This window comes from Diadema antillarum, unplaced genomic scaffold, assembly GCF_040938485.1.
Source record: "Diadema antillarum isolate AM-2024a unplaced genomic scaffold, OU_Dant_1.0 seq00000225_RagTag, whole genome shotgun sequence".
Classification (NCBI taxonomy): Eukaryota; Metazoa; Echinodermata; class Echinoidea; order Diadematoida; family Diadematidae; genus Diadema; species Diadema antillarum.
In genome coordinates this window covers 156,740-174,588 of record NW_027271277.1, presented here as the reverse complement: position 1 = coordinate 174,588, position 17,849 = coordinate 156,740, and the positions used below count along the sequence as shown (strand labels likewise).

The window sequence follows — 17,849 nt, the reverse complement described above, 5'->3', positions numbered from 1 at the left end:
AGGGTCAGTTAGATAAAATCATACAATATTAATATTTTTCATTTATTTTTTGGACTGACATTGCGACCCCACCTGAGACTTGAGAGGCACGCTGGCTGAGAAGCGGGGATCTGATGTGTTTTTGGATATGCCATAATTAGAGGCATACCGTATCTGTGAATCACCAAGCAACAACAAATATACACAAGGTGCGCAAGCTGAAGGCAATCTATCACGCCCTCAACATGTTCAACTTTGACGTGACGAGTCGGTGTCTGATCGGGGAGTGTTGGTGTCCGGTTGATGAACTTGGGACCATCCGACTTGCTCTGCAGAGGGGAACGGTGAGCTTCTTGACACTTCATAATTTGATAGGTCATTACACTGTATAACAAGGAATGCTCTCGTGCATTTCGCAAAATTAAAATGCACGCGAAAGTTCTTGTGTATGCTATATGCATTGAATGCCAGTGGCAATTTGAGAAAATTTCATGTCACAAAAAAGGCCATCGGCTCCAATTCGCGAAAATTTCATGCCGCGAATATATCATGTTTTACAGTAATTATTTGAAAATGGCTTCTCTGAGCAAATGAGGCTCCTATTGATTGATCTGCTCCTATAGAGTGCAAGATTCTGGAGAAAATTGAGCTAGCATCTACTATGTTATACATGGTAGCTTAGTCATCCTCGCACTGACAATTGAAAAATTGATAGTCACATGTCTTTGACATTCTGTTTAATTTGTGGAATATGATTTGTCTTTGAAAAGCTTTATTGTCATTAATGGTGGAGCAGTAAAAATCTGGAATAATGTTAGGACTGCTGAGTGAAAACTCTCACAAAATTTACTGAAAGTACGTCTGCTTTCTCTTGATTTTTCGCACATTGGTAGCAAAAGAGTGGATCCTCGTTGCCGTCCATCTTGAATGTGATTTCCACGACGAGCGAGGCTCCGACTTTCAACAAGACCAACAAGTTCACAGAAGGCTACCAGAATATCACGGATGCTTACGGAGTGGCCACCTACAGGGAAGTCAATCCAGGTGTGTTGAGATGCCCAGCTCATTATTTGTTATATCTGTTCTTCGCAGACATTTGATTCTATCAAAGCTAACCTGAAAATGGTCCTTTTTACATAAGCATACAGTACATAGCTGACTCAAGGTTGTCATTACCTGTAGCTTATTGTATCCCTACTTCTTCTCCTTGTGCTTCACTGTGCACCTGCACCTTGGAATAGTTCTTCAAGGCAATATAGATGCATCGTATTATTTTATTTAGCAGTTCTCCTTCTCCTTCTCTGAAGGATTGTCTTGGGTGTGAACTTTCTTCCAACCTTTAATGCAATCAGTGATCTTAGGTCATCAGTCTTGCTTCAAGGCTGATGAGTAATTAAGAGGAGTACATTCCTCCCACTTGTTTCATTAATGTTAATAATCCTATGGTAAAGCGCATTTGAACAAGTATGTTTTATAGAAAATGTGCTCTAAAAATGTATTATTATTATCATTATTATTATTATTATTATTATTATTATTATTATTACTACTACTACTACTACTACTACTACTACTGCTACTACTATTACTATTACTATTACTGTTACTATTACTATTACTATTACTATTACTACTATCATTATCATTATCACTATTCCCCCAAAAAAGGATAAATATGTAGATGTGTAATCATCAAAGGTTTTGTGTGTATGTCTGCCAACAGCTCCTTTCTGTATCATCACGTTCCCGTTCCTCTTTGGTGTCATGTTTGGTGATACGGGACACGGGATTCTCCTCTTCCTTTTTGGTCTCTGATGGTCTTGAAGGAGCAGAAACTCAAGTACACAATGGGAACCAGTGATGTGAGTTTGTCCATTGCCTCCTATCTTCATACACTTCCTCATTTCTCTTCCCATTTATGGGGGAACAACCAGCATACTTCATTCAATATTTTTACCTCTGCCAAGGAAGGAGAGGGTTAAGTGATCATCAGCATTTGTTTGTCTATTTGCAAAATAGCTCAAAATTTGTGCACGGATTAAAATGAAACATGTAAAAAAAAGTCGATATTGACACAAGGAACACCTCATTCAATTTTGGTAGTAATCCAAGAATTTTTTATGGATTTCTGAAGGATTTTCCTTTTTTTGGCGTATAAGGTCAATGAACTTGTGGTTCAAGCTGTGTGTACTGTACTGGAGATTTACAAACACGCACTAAATCGGTGCTCTGCTCGGGCATGGTGCCGTGCGATGACGTAAACAAATGCTTCTATTTTGGGAAATTGCATGCATGTAAGGGTGGAAATGATTCGCTGGCTTGGCCGAGGTCTGTGCTCTCCGATTGTTTTTCTAGTTTGCTTGTTATTGTTAAGTCCATCTCTGCAATGTCTTTTTAAAACACTAAGTATTGATATTGAGTTCAAGCAGTCATATAATGTCCCTCTCACAAAGTTATATCAGGCATACATGAACATACAGTAGATACGAAGATGCTACTGATAATATTTTCATTAAAAACATTCTTATAGAAGTAACAAAAGAAGTACAGTGTATTAGGAGTCCCGTAGAAATAATGATTGTTGACTGTTTGTAGCTGAAACAATAGTGTTCAAGATTCTTTAGTTTACATAATCAGGGGCAGCTTTTACAGGTAGGGTCTGTATTACATCATTAATAGTACTTTTTCTGTGTTAATAACATGTTTGATCATATTTTTAGGTGAAATTTACATTTGACTATGATTTACCAATACTCTCTGGTGTTTCTTGGTAGATGTTTGGTCCGATCTACGGTGGTCGTTACCTCATCCTCCTGATGGGACTATTCTCAATCTACTGTGGCCTCATGTACAACGACTTTGTCTCCAAATCCATGAATTTCTTTGGATCCAAATGGAACACATCATGTATTAAGTGAGTTGCTGAAAAGACATTTGAGATTTTTGCTGCCAATGCCATGATTACAGAGGAGAAAAGTTGGTGTGGATGTTGAGTAGTGCAGCATTGTCTTCATCTGAAAGGTTTAGTGTAAGTTATAATTGCATGTGATTGCATGGAAAATCGTTTACTGCATAAACAGAGTTCTGGGCCCCATTTTGTAAAAAGTTGATATGATAGCAACTCTTGCAGGAATGCCAGTTGTCATGGTAACAACAAGGATCCAGCTTCCTGATTGGCTGTTGCTGTGGGAAGTTGTCATTCCAGCAAGAGTTGCCATCCGAACATTTTTTTATGAAATGGTCCTTTGATGTTAGGAAGAGACAAGTTTGCACTAAAGAATTGGAACGAGCACTGGCTTTCAGGCGGATGCTCGATGGTCTAGTGGATTAGATGCGTGAGATTGTAGGTTAATTTGAATCCTGCTTAGGTATGTATGCCTAAAGTTTCTAAGTTCATGGCTATTATTAAACACTGATCAATTCAGTGCTTATTTACAGTAATGTATGGCGATATGTCAATTAGTTTCAAAAGTTTGGATGCACTCATAACTGCTTCTCTTTAAGATTTGGTTGTTTACGCACAGAATGCTGGTGAATCAAAGCTGAGCTTGGTATTCTTGAGACATTTATGTAAATAGCAAAGCTTTCATTCATGTTTTATTTCTGTTAACAGAATTTCTGCATTGAGGAGATAAATTATCATTGTCAGTCCCATTCTTCTCTTTACCATCACAGTGATGCAGACCTGAACAAAGATCAGAGTTTGATGCTGGACCCCAAAACATGCTACGACGGTAACCCATACCCTTTTGGACTAGACCCTGTAAGTATTGCAGAATGTTTGCATGGACAGCCAGTTTGTGCAATGAAAAGGGTCGATTTAATGAAATCCGAGTCCGTATGATTTGATTAATTTTGAATATAAATAACTGTCACATGGTGTTCAGAAATTCAGGTAGTGAAATTCATCAGACCTGTTACCTCAAGTTTCGTTCTTGTTTTTTGGGTTTATGACATCTTAAGTACTAGTGATCTTTCTGCTAGAATTCTGTGTTAAGGTTCATGGCTTCGAAGTTTGACAGTCGCCACAAAAACATACGATTGTAAAAAAGTACATTATTTTGCAACTAGATATGAATTTTATTGTCAATCACGCTCAATATTATGCAAAAAAGGGATAGTGAATTTGTGTGTACGTGTGTGTGTGTGTGTGTGTGTGTGTGTGTGTGTCTGCACATCACATGCTTTGTTTGTGTTTTGTTTTCTTTTCAACATGTAGAATAATGAGTAAATTTTGAAGTTGCAAGAGTACCTGAGTGTTATCCTTGATGTTATATCTGTTTCTGTTTTGTTGCTACAGGTATGGCAGATGGCAGATAACTCCCTGAATTTCATCAACTCCTTGAAAATGAGATTGTCTGTAATCTTAGGAATCACTCAAATGACTTTTGGTGTATTCCTTAGCCTTATCAACCATATGTGAGTATTGTCTTCATTAACATCATCTTTTCACTCTTAAAGTAAGTTAACTAGGTTCTGCACATTCTAAATGGCATTTAGACAATTACTTTTTTATTCTTCTGTGTGAACACAATACCATGCTTTCAGGCAAATTAAGCCATATGTAGAATCGTAGATACTGTTACAGCTTTCTCAGTGTGAGCACCCCAGGCTCTAGTCTTTACCACAGTATAAATGTCATCCTCTTGTATTCTCAGTGTGAACGTACGATGTAGACATTTAAAACCAACATTACTGACAATATCCTTCTCTATGTTGGTATGACTTGACCAAATTCAGGTTGCCTTCTAGAGTCACTTGATAATCTCAAAATCAGAATCAGGATAATGTTCCAAACAATAAGCCATCACATTCAACTTATTTCAACAAAAGTCGTTAGTGGTAAAAGTGATGGCCTACCATTATATCTTGTGTCATGTAGAGCAGATCATTTAAAGGGATGATACAGTATTGGTGGAGATGAGGATTTGGGCTTTTGACTTTTGTGAGATACCAAGAAACTACTTAGGATATGATACAAAGCATACCATTCTGAGAGGAATACAAAGTTTGAGATTAAACTTGGTTTTGAAATAGCTGAGACATCCAAAAACAAAGTAATTAACAAAGTGATCATAATAAAAGGTGGGTCCCACCTTTTATTACAATTACTCTGTATTGGATATCTCAGCCATTCAAAAGCTGTTTTTATCAAATAAACATTAAATCCCTCTTGGAATTACATGCTCTTTCATATTTCATAAGAAATCTCTCTTGAGCCCACCGAGGAAAAAAATAGAAATCTGAAGTTAGGTCTCAACCAAAATTATACAGTCCCTTTAATTATTTGATTTTTAAGCTGTCCTTAGTAAACCTGACATATATGAAGAAGTAAAAGCTTTATTCACCACCTTTCTTTAAATTGTAATAACAAGGGAAAATCTGCCTGTAATCTGAATCGACGTGCTGTTGTTTTTGTTAAAGATTATTTCAGTCATAACTTGGGGGCTTCAGTATGCCAAACAATAGCTTATTTATGCACTGATGTAGCAATGCACCTCACTCATTGCATAATCCATTGAATCATCTTTTCTTCTTATTTTGACAGCCTCCCAGGTGTGGTTGACATATGTTAATTGATAATGAATAATGATAATGAATAACACATATAGTGCTTAATACTAATGTTTCTAAGCACATTAATCCGGGACATATGATGTAACAAAAAAACATTAGGATTGAGTGAATAAATAAGTTTTCAGCAATGATTTGAACTTATCAACACTTTCAGCATTACGAATATGGAGAGGGAGTTTATTCCAAAGAGATGGGGAAATAACAGAAAAAAACCTTATCACCATAACGGGTGCAGGTGTGGGACCATAGTAATGTGATAGTTTGTTAATGTTACTGTGTTTTAAGACTGAGTAGCTCTATAGACTGTAGATTTAAACAATTGATTGCTGTATTGTAAATCCCACTCCATTTTCTTGGAATCTCTCTCAGTGTATCACGTCAGTTCCATCGCATCGTCCTGGAGTTCATCCCCCAGATTCTCTTCATGCTCTCCATCTTTGGCTACCTCGTCTTCCTCATCTTCTACAAGTGGTTTGCCTATGGCCCCCAGAATTCAGATATCGCCCCCAGCCTCATCAACGTACTCATCTACATGTTTCAGTTCCAAGTGCCTTCCCCACCTATGTACAGCAGTCAGGTGAGTTAGTCAAACTTGACCATTGGGATTGAACTCTTGGTGTCCTGGTCACTAAGGGCAGTAAATGTCAGAAATGGGGACTTCCCTGGAGAAGTCATCCAAACAGTAAATGTCACACTATCTTCTCCGGTGAAATTATTGGAAGGGAAATTTTCTTAGTGGTAATTGAATGTAGGGTAGTTGTAAAGCAAAGCATTGTATGGGTTTTCCTTTGAGCAAAGTGTGAGGTGTACATTTATTCACACAAATTCCCACTCACAGTCCTAAGACTGAATTCTCGCTATCGCCTATGACGTGAAAAGTACCCAGATGTTGATTTAAGCGTCATTTACGGTGCATTATGGGAAAGTCCGGTAGCAAAGTCACTTCCGTTCGTACGCGCGTGATACGTGACTATGCTATTTACACACACAACCGACTGTATTCTACGTGTACTTCCGGTTTTCTCGACTTGAATTACAGCTTTAATATGATTTGAAATTTCTCCATTCTTAAGAAATTGCTGTTAATACGACTATTGGTTGTTGCTGCGAAGCTGCCATGTGTTGTTCGCACGACAATAAATGAAAAAAAATCTGCAGAAATAGGACCCTTACCGGCATGCGAGACGTGACGTGGCCGCGTGGGTGAAGTTTGCGGGTGACTCCACAGCGCAGTACGTGCATGCGCGACTTACTAGTAGTGGTACAGTAGTAGCACTAGGTAGCAGGCCTAGTGCCTACGTACATTGTACGTACTTTCTTGGAAGAAGTTGCTTCGGAGACAGGATAAGTTCGAGATCACTGTTCGTTCCCGATTGTGTTCGCGACATTTCGACGGAGAACGAATAAAAAATAGATGGGCATTCCATGACGATATACTGTATATCCAGGTGGGTAAATATTTTCCAGCATATTTTCAGCGTATGCAGAAATGACTGATCTGTGATGTGCACATCGATCGCATGATCAAGCAGTACGCTGTACCGGTATGTGTTAGCTTATGCGCTGCGTGCAGTATACGTGGTGCATGCTAATGCAAGGCCGGCAGCCGCCGGAGGGGACTACAGTGTACGAGTACACTCGCTGGCTCAGGCGGTACAGGGGCCTACTGTACTAGTATCCGTGGTCGGCGCTGGTAAGGTACACGTACGCGCACGCTAGCGTTGTGCAAATTATGCTCCATGCCGGAAGTGCCCTTGCTACCAAGTGCACTACATCTTGACGAAAAAGCCACATCCGGATACTTTTTACGTCATTGGCGATAGCGAGAATTGCTATGGCATATTACATAAAAATGTTAGAAATAAAGTGTATTGTGACTGAAGGTCATTGCCACAAAAATGTTTGGGAGTGGGGGTTATATCTACCTATCTATCCATGGCTTTGAAATGGTCATGTTGCTATTAATAGAGAAAAAGGGAAAGATGTAGTAACAGACAGAGAAATAAAGGGCATTCACATTTTATAAAAGAGCCCATGGGCCTAGCCTGATTTCCAAATATGCTGTGTTGCAAGCATGAAATTATTGCAACTTTTGATCAAATCACATTGCACATAAAACTATTTAGGAACATATTGAAACACTAGAATTAAGATTCAGATAGATATATATATATATATAGATAGATAGATAGATAGATAGATAGATAGATAGATAGATAGATAGATAGATAGATATATTAGGAACACATTGAAACACCAGAACTGATTTTCAAGTAGATAGATTGATAGATAGATAGATAGATGGATAGATAGATAGATAGATAGATAGATAGATGGATGGATAGATAGATAGATAGATGGATAGATAGATAGATAGATGGATAGATAGATAAATAGATAGATAGATAGATAGATAGATAGATAGATACTGTAAAACATGATATATTCGCGGCATGAATTTTTCGCGAATTGGAGCCGACGTCCTTTTTTGCAGCATGAAATTTTCGCAAACTGCCGCTGGCATTCAGTGCGCATTCAGTGCACATAGTGTAGACAAGAACTTACGCATGCATTTTAATTTCGCGAATCTTGGCGCTCTCGAAATTCGCGAAATTAAAATGTACGCGAACATTCCTCGTTTTACAGTAGATAGATAGGTAGGTAGATAGATAGATAGATAGGTAGATCAATAGATAGATAGATACATACATACATAGATTGATAGATAGATAGATAGATAGATAGATAGATAGATAGGTAGATCTATAGATAGATAGATACATAGATTGATAGATAGATAGGTAGATAGACTGATAGGAACACATTGAACATTGGAAGAGAGATTCAGATAGATGAATAGAGAGAGAGAGAGATAGATGGAGAGTGAGAAATGACAACAATTGAAGTCCCAATGAATTGCATGCATATGATATTTGGTTTAAAGTTGTCCCCTTAAACACACCATTATTACTTTTGCAGGTCTACATAGTTCCTACAGTGAATACTTCATGTTTTTGTTTTGTTTTGTTTTGTTTGGTTTGGTTTGGTTTTTTACACACAGAAAGCTGTCCAGATGGCGCTGGTCTTCATAGCTGTGTTGTGTATTCCATGGATGCTGTTTGGACGACCAATCTACCTCTACGTCAGACACAGATTGTCTGCTAGAAACAGGGTAAGATCCATCAAATGCAATCATTTAATGCTTCTCAACCCTTTCTTTTTTAATCCCCGAGGCCCACTTTGGCTCCTCTGTGTTTTGTTTTTTAAGGCCCAGTTACTGATAGATTACTAATATTTTAAAGGACAAGTTCACCTTCATAAACATAAGGATTGAGAAAATGCAACAACATTAGTAGAGCACATCAGTGAAAGTTTGAGGAAAATTGGACAATCGATGCAAAAGTTATGAAATTTTTAGATCTTTGTGTTGGAACCGCTGGATGAGGAGACTACTACAGCTTGTGAGTCATATGCGTACAACAGTATAAAGAAAATGTAAAAGAAAATTCAACATATTTTCACTTTTTTCGCATAATAAAAGAGCACTTGACTTGCCTCTTTCTAAAGGCAGGGGGAATAATATTACCCATAACATTTGTCGGTAACGAGGCAGGGGAATGTGTACTTTTTTCAAAAGATGGAATTTTGTGAAATTCTCTTTATATTTTCCTTATATTGTTGTACGCATGTGACATCTAAGTTATTCATACACTGCAGTAGTCTTCTCATCCAGCGGATACTGCACAAAAACTTCAAAAATTCATAACTTTTGAACGGATTGTCTGATTTTCCTCAAAATTTCAATGATGTGTTCTACTAATATTGCTACATTCTCTCAATCCTTATGTTTATGAAGGTGAACTTGTCCTTTAATGCCTCTGCCACGAAATGTCGCCGGAGGCATCATGTTTTCGGGTTGTGCGTCCGTCCGTCCGTCCGTCCTTCTGTCCGTCTGTAATGAATTTTGTGGACAGCATAACTAAAAAACCATTTAAGGTATCCTAATGAGACTTGGTATGTATATGCATGAGTGGACAAAGTTGTGCCTATCAGCTTTTGAGTGCCCTTGCTCAAGGTCAAAAGGTCAAGGTCAAATGCTCAAAATTTCACTATTTCCCCCATATCTATGCAATGCCTGGAGGTGTTTTCTTGAAACTTGGTGTATACATGTAATACCAAATAAAGGTTCTCCAGAGAAAGTTTTGAGTCATGAGATCAAAGGTCAGAGGTCAAGTGAAATGTTAAAATTTCACTTTTTTCTCCATATTTTGGAAATGGCTCAAGCTATCTTCATGGAACTTAGTACATATGCATGTACTGACTAGCAGTGATTATCTACGGAATGTGGGGATCATGGGTCAAAGGTCAAGGTCAATTCCTCGTAATTTCACTTTTTCCCTCATATTTAAATGCAATACTTGCCGGATTTTTCTTGAAACATGATATATACATGTATAACCCAATAAAGATTCTCTGGGAAGTTTCTTGCGCAAAGGTCAAACGTCAAAGGTCATGTGAAGGGCTTTTTACACTTGTAAATTTTTGCTTAAGGCCCCCCCTTAGCCCCACCGTTGGTACGGGACTATCCTTAGCCCACTTTCTGTTTACACTCGTTTTTGCCAAAGTGGGCTAGCCCCACCGATACTCCGGTACTATCTGGCCCTGCAAAATAGCAGGGTTAGCAACGCAATTGCGGTGCCAAGCAAGCGAGTGTAAACAGAATGAAAAAATAATCCTGGGCTAAGCGAAGGAGACGAAGTCCGACCCCCACTGACCATTCAGAAACGAGATAATCAAGTGCTGCCGGTGTGTGCGTGTACGTGTACAGTGTACAGCGTAATCATGAATATTCATGTGGTTTGGAAAGTACCAGACTAAGAAATACGAGTGTAAAAAGGTCAATTTTCTCCTTAGCCCTGGACTAGAGCTTAGTACGGGACTAATTGGCGAGTGTAAAAAGCTGAAAAAATTGGTACGGGACTAACGATAGTCCTGGGTCAGAGAAAGTCCGGGGTTAAGAAACACAAGTGTAAAAAGGGCTTGAAAGTGCTAAATTTCATTTCTTCGTCCATATCTCGAAAGTGACTCAAGGTATCATCATGAAACTTAGTACATATCTATACAAATGCATGTTCTACCTGACAGTGATTCTCTTGGGAATTTTAGGGTCATAGGGTGACAGGTCCAGGGTCAGAGGCCAAGTTAAACTGCAAAAATTTTACTATTTGATAGTAAAATTACACTTTTTCTCCATACCTTGAAAGTTAATCAATGCATAAACTTATAAAAAAAAATTCAAAAGTGAAGTAAAAATCCTCAAATCCCCAAGTACCTGCGCTCTTAGGTAGTAAAGCCATCCATCCAATTAAACCTAGTTCAAGGAAAGTGAACATTCAACACATTTGTGACAAACCTGTCATTTGAATATTTTGCCAATTATGTGAATCTCATCACACATTGTCAAGACATTGTAGTATAGACTTATTAGGAGAACCATGCATTAAGGCGGAGGCATACCAGTCGCCATAGCAACATTTCTAGTTCATCTTTTTTTTTAATGGCATCTTTACCCACCTGCAAATTATGCGAGAGCCAATATTTGCAGAATTAGTTGCAGGCGATAGTTTTATCTTCACTATTTGTATTTAATGCCAGTGGTAATTCCTTAAAAAATTATGCGATGAAAAAGGCTGCCAGCTCCAATTGGCAAAAATTTCATGCCACAAAAATTTCTTGCCTTACAGTTCATGTATCATAGATTTGTCAAATAGAGATATGTAAAATGTCAGAGAGATATAAATTTTGTACCTTTTCTAGTGGAGATAGAGGTATTTCTTACTTTTTGTCTGCTTGTGCTACTTGAACTGTAAATTTCTCCATTTCTGCCCGTACTACAACTAATATTTCTTCTATGACTAGAACTAATACTTACTCTCCCATGAATATTTAACTCTTACTACTGCTGTGATTTTGAATGCTATCATTGCTTTTTGTTGGTTCTACTACTACAACTCCTCATGCTTGTGCTAAAGCCGAATGTAAAAAGAATGTTTTCCTGTTATACATACAATATAGGTACAACTTATAGTTAGCAACAAATCTCCATACAGTTATTTGGATGTCCAGCATTGTAAAGTTAAAAATATCCAGCCATAATCGTAATGGTGTATACATCTGCTCATCACACTCATTATCATTGCATCCATTGTGCAATTAATTTCGTTTCCATTTGTTTTCTTGTGATATTTGTGGTATGAAGGGTTATGCACAATTACAGTCCTCTCCTCATCAATTGTCGGTCAACTCGGACGTTAATGAGGGTGATGTCGAGCAGGTCAGTCCTACCCCAGAGGAAGTGGACAAACCCTCAACTTCCAGCGGGTCTCATTCGATGACCGATGATGTCTTTGAAACCTCTCAGCAGCTGCAAGAGGATGAGGTGAGAGAACTGGAGAAGGTGCACATTATCAGGGTCATGTTTACTGTGGACAGAATTGTCTTGTAGAACAAAGCTGCCCTTTCTTGATGAACTTCTTGATGAACTGATATACCTATATCTCTCACCAAATTTTCCGTTCTGCACTTTATGGAAATGAGCTGTGCTGTTGCAGGCATACGTTACAGTTTTTCTGCTCCTAACTGGTTGTAAGTCACATTGCAGTATTTACTATTAACCCCAAATTGTATAATCAGCAATAGATACATATTTTTCTCATCATCATCTCTTATCAGCTTGTCTGTGAAGTAGTATCCACATTGCTACTTGTGACTTTGGGGTTGCTGTACCATATTTAGAACCAATCTTTACTGTGGATATCATGGTCATCTGATTTGGGATATGTGGGGTAGCATAGAAGAGCTTAACTTTGCCTTCAATACAAAATTCACACTGCATGAAAGTACAAGCCAAAGACTTGCCCTATCTAGTACATGAATTTCTGCTGTCATGTGCAGAAGATGAGCATGAGTATAACTTTAAATGTAAAAAACAAAATGATAATAGGATAAAAACCTGTCTAATAATTCCTGCATGGTCCCATCTCTCAGTCCGTCGGTCTGTCTGTCTGTCTGTCTGTCTGTCTGTCTGTCTGTCTGTCTGTCTGTCTCTTTCTTCATGCCCCTAAATGAACAAGTAGCAAAACCTGCTGTCTGCAGGAATGACTTTCCATGGGTTCGTGGTTTGGGTTCATGGGTTCGAGACCTATGACACCTTTGCCCTTCAGCAAGGCACTTTATCCACATTACTGCTCTCCACCCAGGAGTATAAATAGGTACCTGGTGGGATGAGAATGTTTGTGTTTGTTGATCAGCATGTGCGCACGCCTGTAAAATGGCGACTGACTGGAATGCTCCCCAGGGAGTGGAGAGTGAGCGCTGTCAGTGCTGGCGGGAAATAATGTATCCAGAGACTGGGGTGATGATAGCATGTATGTGCTTTGAGCACTCTTGCAGAGTGGATTTGGTGCAATATAAATTCATATTATTGTTATTACTATTGTTCTGATTTGTCCACACACAGTTTGACATGGGAGAGATATTCACCCTCCAATCTATTCACACCATTGAATACTGCCTTGGCTGTGTCTCTAACACAGCATCTTATCTACGGCTCTGGGCACTCAGCTTGGCCCATGCAGGTATGTAGTAAAATGAGTGTAGAAATGTGTAAAGTAATTGATACATGTAGCTTTGTCCCCTAAAGGCCTGTTTGGCAGGACCCAAATAATACTGTATACGCCATATATTTAGCGAGTCTAAATTTTCGTGAAATAAGACTTTGCGATAATTTTGCGAGTGGTTAAATTTGCAATTGTGGAGTACTGTACTGAAGGGAGATGTGTATATGTGTACGTGTGTGTCACATTCGTATCAGGATCAGAGTCATTATTATTCATGTGTCTTTAATTGCGCGAATAGCACCTGACTCGCAGAATAAAAAAACATAAAACCTCGCGAAATATTCAGCGTATGCAGTAAACACATAAGCATACCCACATACTTGTCCAAGAATTATCTGAAGTGTAGTTGGTAAAGAATTGAGACACATTTTGAATGTCCTAGGATGACTTGAGCATGTCCTTTGGGAGGTGCTCATTTGCAAGATTAGCCTTCAGACTGAAAGAGGATATTCATGAAATTATCACAAGTGATGTATTGTCAAACATTTCATGCCGGTCTTATATCTTTTCCTGCCCAAGCAAATTTTCTCTAAGCAGAATGTGTAGAAAGTCAAATTTGGCATGTGCCCATGGCAGCACCCCAAGCTGGATTCAAGCTGTAATGGCGTAATGATAATATCAGGGTCTTCTGACATAATGACATTGTTGAGGAAGCTACATTGGGAGAATAACCCCACCACAACCACTTCTACCACTGCCAACACCACCAGCACTACCACTTCCAACACCCCCACCTCCACCACCATTATCACTTCCGACACCCCACTACGTATACCACCAATGTCACCGACACCACCACCACCACCACCACCATTATCACCATCACCACCACCACCACCACCAATACCACCACCATCACCATCACCAATACCACCACCTATACCACCACCTCCACTACTACAGATGTACCACCACCACCATTACCATCACCTCCACCACAACCATCATCACATCCACCACACTCACCACGCTTATCACTATTTCATACAATACACATAGTACTAGATAGTTGTTATCGTTACAGGTTTTGGTGTTGCATTCAATAACTAATCTTTTTCATCTGTTGCCTTTTACTTCTGATGCTGAAATGAAGAACTGTCGGAGGTCTTGTGGAACATGGTCATGAAGAATGGATGGTTCCTCTACACAATAGAGATGTACCCAACAGGAGCCATGAGCTATGTCTTCATGATTGCTGGCGGCATTGAGCTCTTCTTTGTCTTTGCGACGTGGGCAGAGATGACAGTGGCCATTCTCATCATGATGGAGGGCTTGTCAGCCTTCCTACATACTCTCCGTCTTCACTGGTAGGTGCTGGGGGCTAGCTTGAGGCAAACGCTCATAGATTAAACAATCAAGTCTTTAAAACCATATTTCTAGAGTTGATGGTTCATCTTTTTATTATGATTTTCACTAACAGTTGTTAGCTTTTCATGATTGAGAGTAACAAATTATCTTTCTTAGGTGGCCTTTGTTGTTTGTGCATAATTTTTTCAGTAGTAGAATTTCAAAAAGCCACTTTAATAATTGCTAAATCTACAACTGCTTCTTTAAATGGCATTACATTCTAAACTTCCATTTCTCTCTCAATTTGACAGTTTCTAAAAAACAAAAACAAAGAAACATTCCATAAGATTTTGTGCATATTTAACTAATTCAACCAGTCCCATTCAATCTGTCTCCATTATAAGATAAGCAGTGAAATTGGGAAGTGCCAGTTTAATCAAAGAATCAAAGCTTGCCTCAAGAGCCAGTTTGCTGATAATTAGATGACAATTTCTGTCAGATGTTCTATCAGGACTAGAGGGGTACAAAGACTCGAGTAATTAAACTAGCCATAAAAGCAGTATTTCTCATTTCTTTTGCCTTCCTGTGAAAAAACACAAAATTTGTGCATGAAGGCACATCAACAAGATGATTCCAATGTATTGTTATCAGGGGCAGATCCAGGAATTCCGTAAAGGGGAGGCGCCTTTACAAAATTAAAGGGGGGAGCACGTGTCCCCCTTGTTTTTTCTATCTATTTCTTTTGTTTCAACAAAAAATAAAGAGGGGGTGCCCTTCAGGCATTCTTGCAGAGTTGCAGGATGAAATGAGATGAGAAGGGCATACCAAAGAAATACTACCAACATAGTTAAGTGTTGTAACTGTGATCTTATTATGTTGATTCTCTCATTTCCAGGATTGAATTCCAGAACAAGTTTTATGGTGGAGAGGGCTACCTCTTCGCTCCTTTCAGTCTCGTCAATCTGGAAGCTGAAGAGTAACGACCAAACAGACGCTGAGGGCGCACTACCAGTGTGATGTTTATTGTTTGTATCCAAAGTGACAACAGGCTCAAATTATAGTGAGCCGTCTGCAAAGAAAAGTATACAGAAATTAGGTCCCCCCCCCCCAATATTTGTATCAGAACAGTGGACATTCCATACTTCCGTAAATTCACAGACAGTGATCCATTCCATACCTCTAATTTCGATATGTTTATTACTTCCTACTGTCCTTTGCGTTTTTCTTACAAAAGAACATTTGAGGGGGTACTGCAGAAAAAAAAAAAATCAGAGATAAATTCTATTCTATGCTACTTATTATCATCAGTATTGTCCAGAGACTAGTCCAAGGAGGTCATGCTTATGACCACTTTGGCATTAGAGTGTAAGATCTGGTGGACAAATTTAGAGTCTTCCTGTTTAGCAGAGCATGGCTCAACTTTGTTTGTGTGTGGTGTTCCTGTGACGTCACTCTGTGACAGGGGTTAAAGGAACAGTCAGGAGTTGCTTCTTGTTAAAGTGTGCAAACGGTACTTTGCAGTCTGTGTTGTTGCAAAATATTGGCAATGTGCATTGTGCTTGTTTTCAGTCAGAAGTCTTTAATGCAAGCTTTTGAAGAAATTGAAACTCTTCGAAGTTGAAGAAATACAAGAAGTGAATCAACCCTTTACCTCCCATCCATAAGAAAAAAGGCAAATAGACATAGGTAGAGCAAACTTAAGCAAATATGAAGTGATCCTAGAATACAGATTACATTTTATGACATAGATTGAATACCTTTAGGAGATTGATACTTTACATGAAATCTTTGATTTTTGTTTCCTGTGCGAGACAAATCCATGATGGACGTCCTTACACGTGATATATTGATCACATTGTTAAAATACACTCTTTTAGGGAGAGAAAATAAATTCTTTTAGTCATTTTGTAGTTGCAGAATGATATGTTTGCACTCCATAATCTTTTTAATTATTTTATTCACACATATAATACACCACCTACCTGTTTAATAAAATGTTATAAATGTTAGACACAGTAAAAGCATACCATTCCATCTTAGGAGCTTCCTACCCATGAACACAGTACTCATTGACTTGTGTAGACAGCACCTTTACATGAAAAGTATGGGATAAGTATGCACAGAAAGCTACACACTATAGGTGGGACCATTATGAAAACTAGATGAGAAATCATGTTGTACATTAACAGAGTGTGGTTGGAAATGACAAATTCAAGCATTGTCAAGTTTTCCCAAAATTCCCTTAAAAACCACATGAATCCTCCACATGGCTACAGGTTAGTCCAAGAGGTGAAAAGTGCTGAAATTACACAGCAAAACATGACAATCCCCTTGATTTTCCACAATTCTCAACAATTCACTTGCATCATCAGTTTTGCTGCAATTTCAGCAAAACTTGGTGAGTGCATCTAGGAGGGTACTATACTTCTGGAGTACTGATATCAGCAGAACAAGTTTTGCTGTAATTACAGCAAATCTCTTGGACCATCACACATGCTCAGGAAACATGATGTATGTGCAGGTCATGCAGACCAAATTTTGCTGTAATTTCAGCAAAATTATATAGGCCTTTGGAAAGATGCTGGAGTGCATATTGTAGGACCTAATCATGTTTGTGATTTTTTTTTTTATGCATATGTCATGGTTTGTTGAAATTGACAATATTAGTATGTAAATCCTAGCCTTATTGTCAACTAAATGCGATGACTTTGTCTCATATGATGGATTTCAAACATGTTTAGGCTTTCATTCTCCATGATATAGCTGCAGAAGTAAGACAAGTCACTCATCAACTCATTTTTTTTCTTTCATTCTATTTCCTCTTTACACCACAAAGCATAGCTCAGTACATGTACATCTATCAACAGATACCAAATAATTATAAATGATATAGTGAGATTTGTGTTTATCGTTGAAATACATTTCTTTATTTCCATTTTTTTTTTTTTTTGGGGGGGGGTGTTACAGTTTGGTACTTGATATGTAGCGTTTGTAATACGCATGGGAATTCATACAAGAAAAAGAAAAATGCTTTATCAGAAAAGAAGAATACTGACAGCTTTGTTAAATCTAGGCAATATACATATGTACATTTACAGGCAGAACTCATGCCAAATACTAGGATGCTGCATGTGCTTTCTCATCATTTCAAAAACACTACAATCATTATGGCATCTTGGATATGAATTGCTCAGATGATACAAACTTAGGATAAATAAAAGACATATACAATTTCATTCAAAATGATTTTGTCATATTGTTTACTTTTAAATAGCTTCATTGACTAACAGTCAGGCCTTATGAATAATATTTGTAAAAATTTTATAA

The 17,849-nt window shown here is 38.3% G+C and overlaps 1 pseudogene; it reads left to right on the top strand.

The window, feature by feature from the left end:
- The window catches only part of LOC139729210 (V-type proton ATPase 116 kDa subunit a 1-like), a 43,116-nt pseudogene extending 26,438 nt beyond the window's left edge, over positions 1-16,678 (top strand).
- The last annotated feature ends 1,171 nt before the right edge of the window (positions 16,679-17,849 follow it).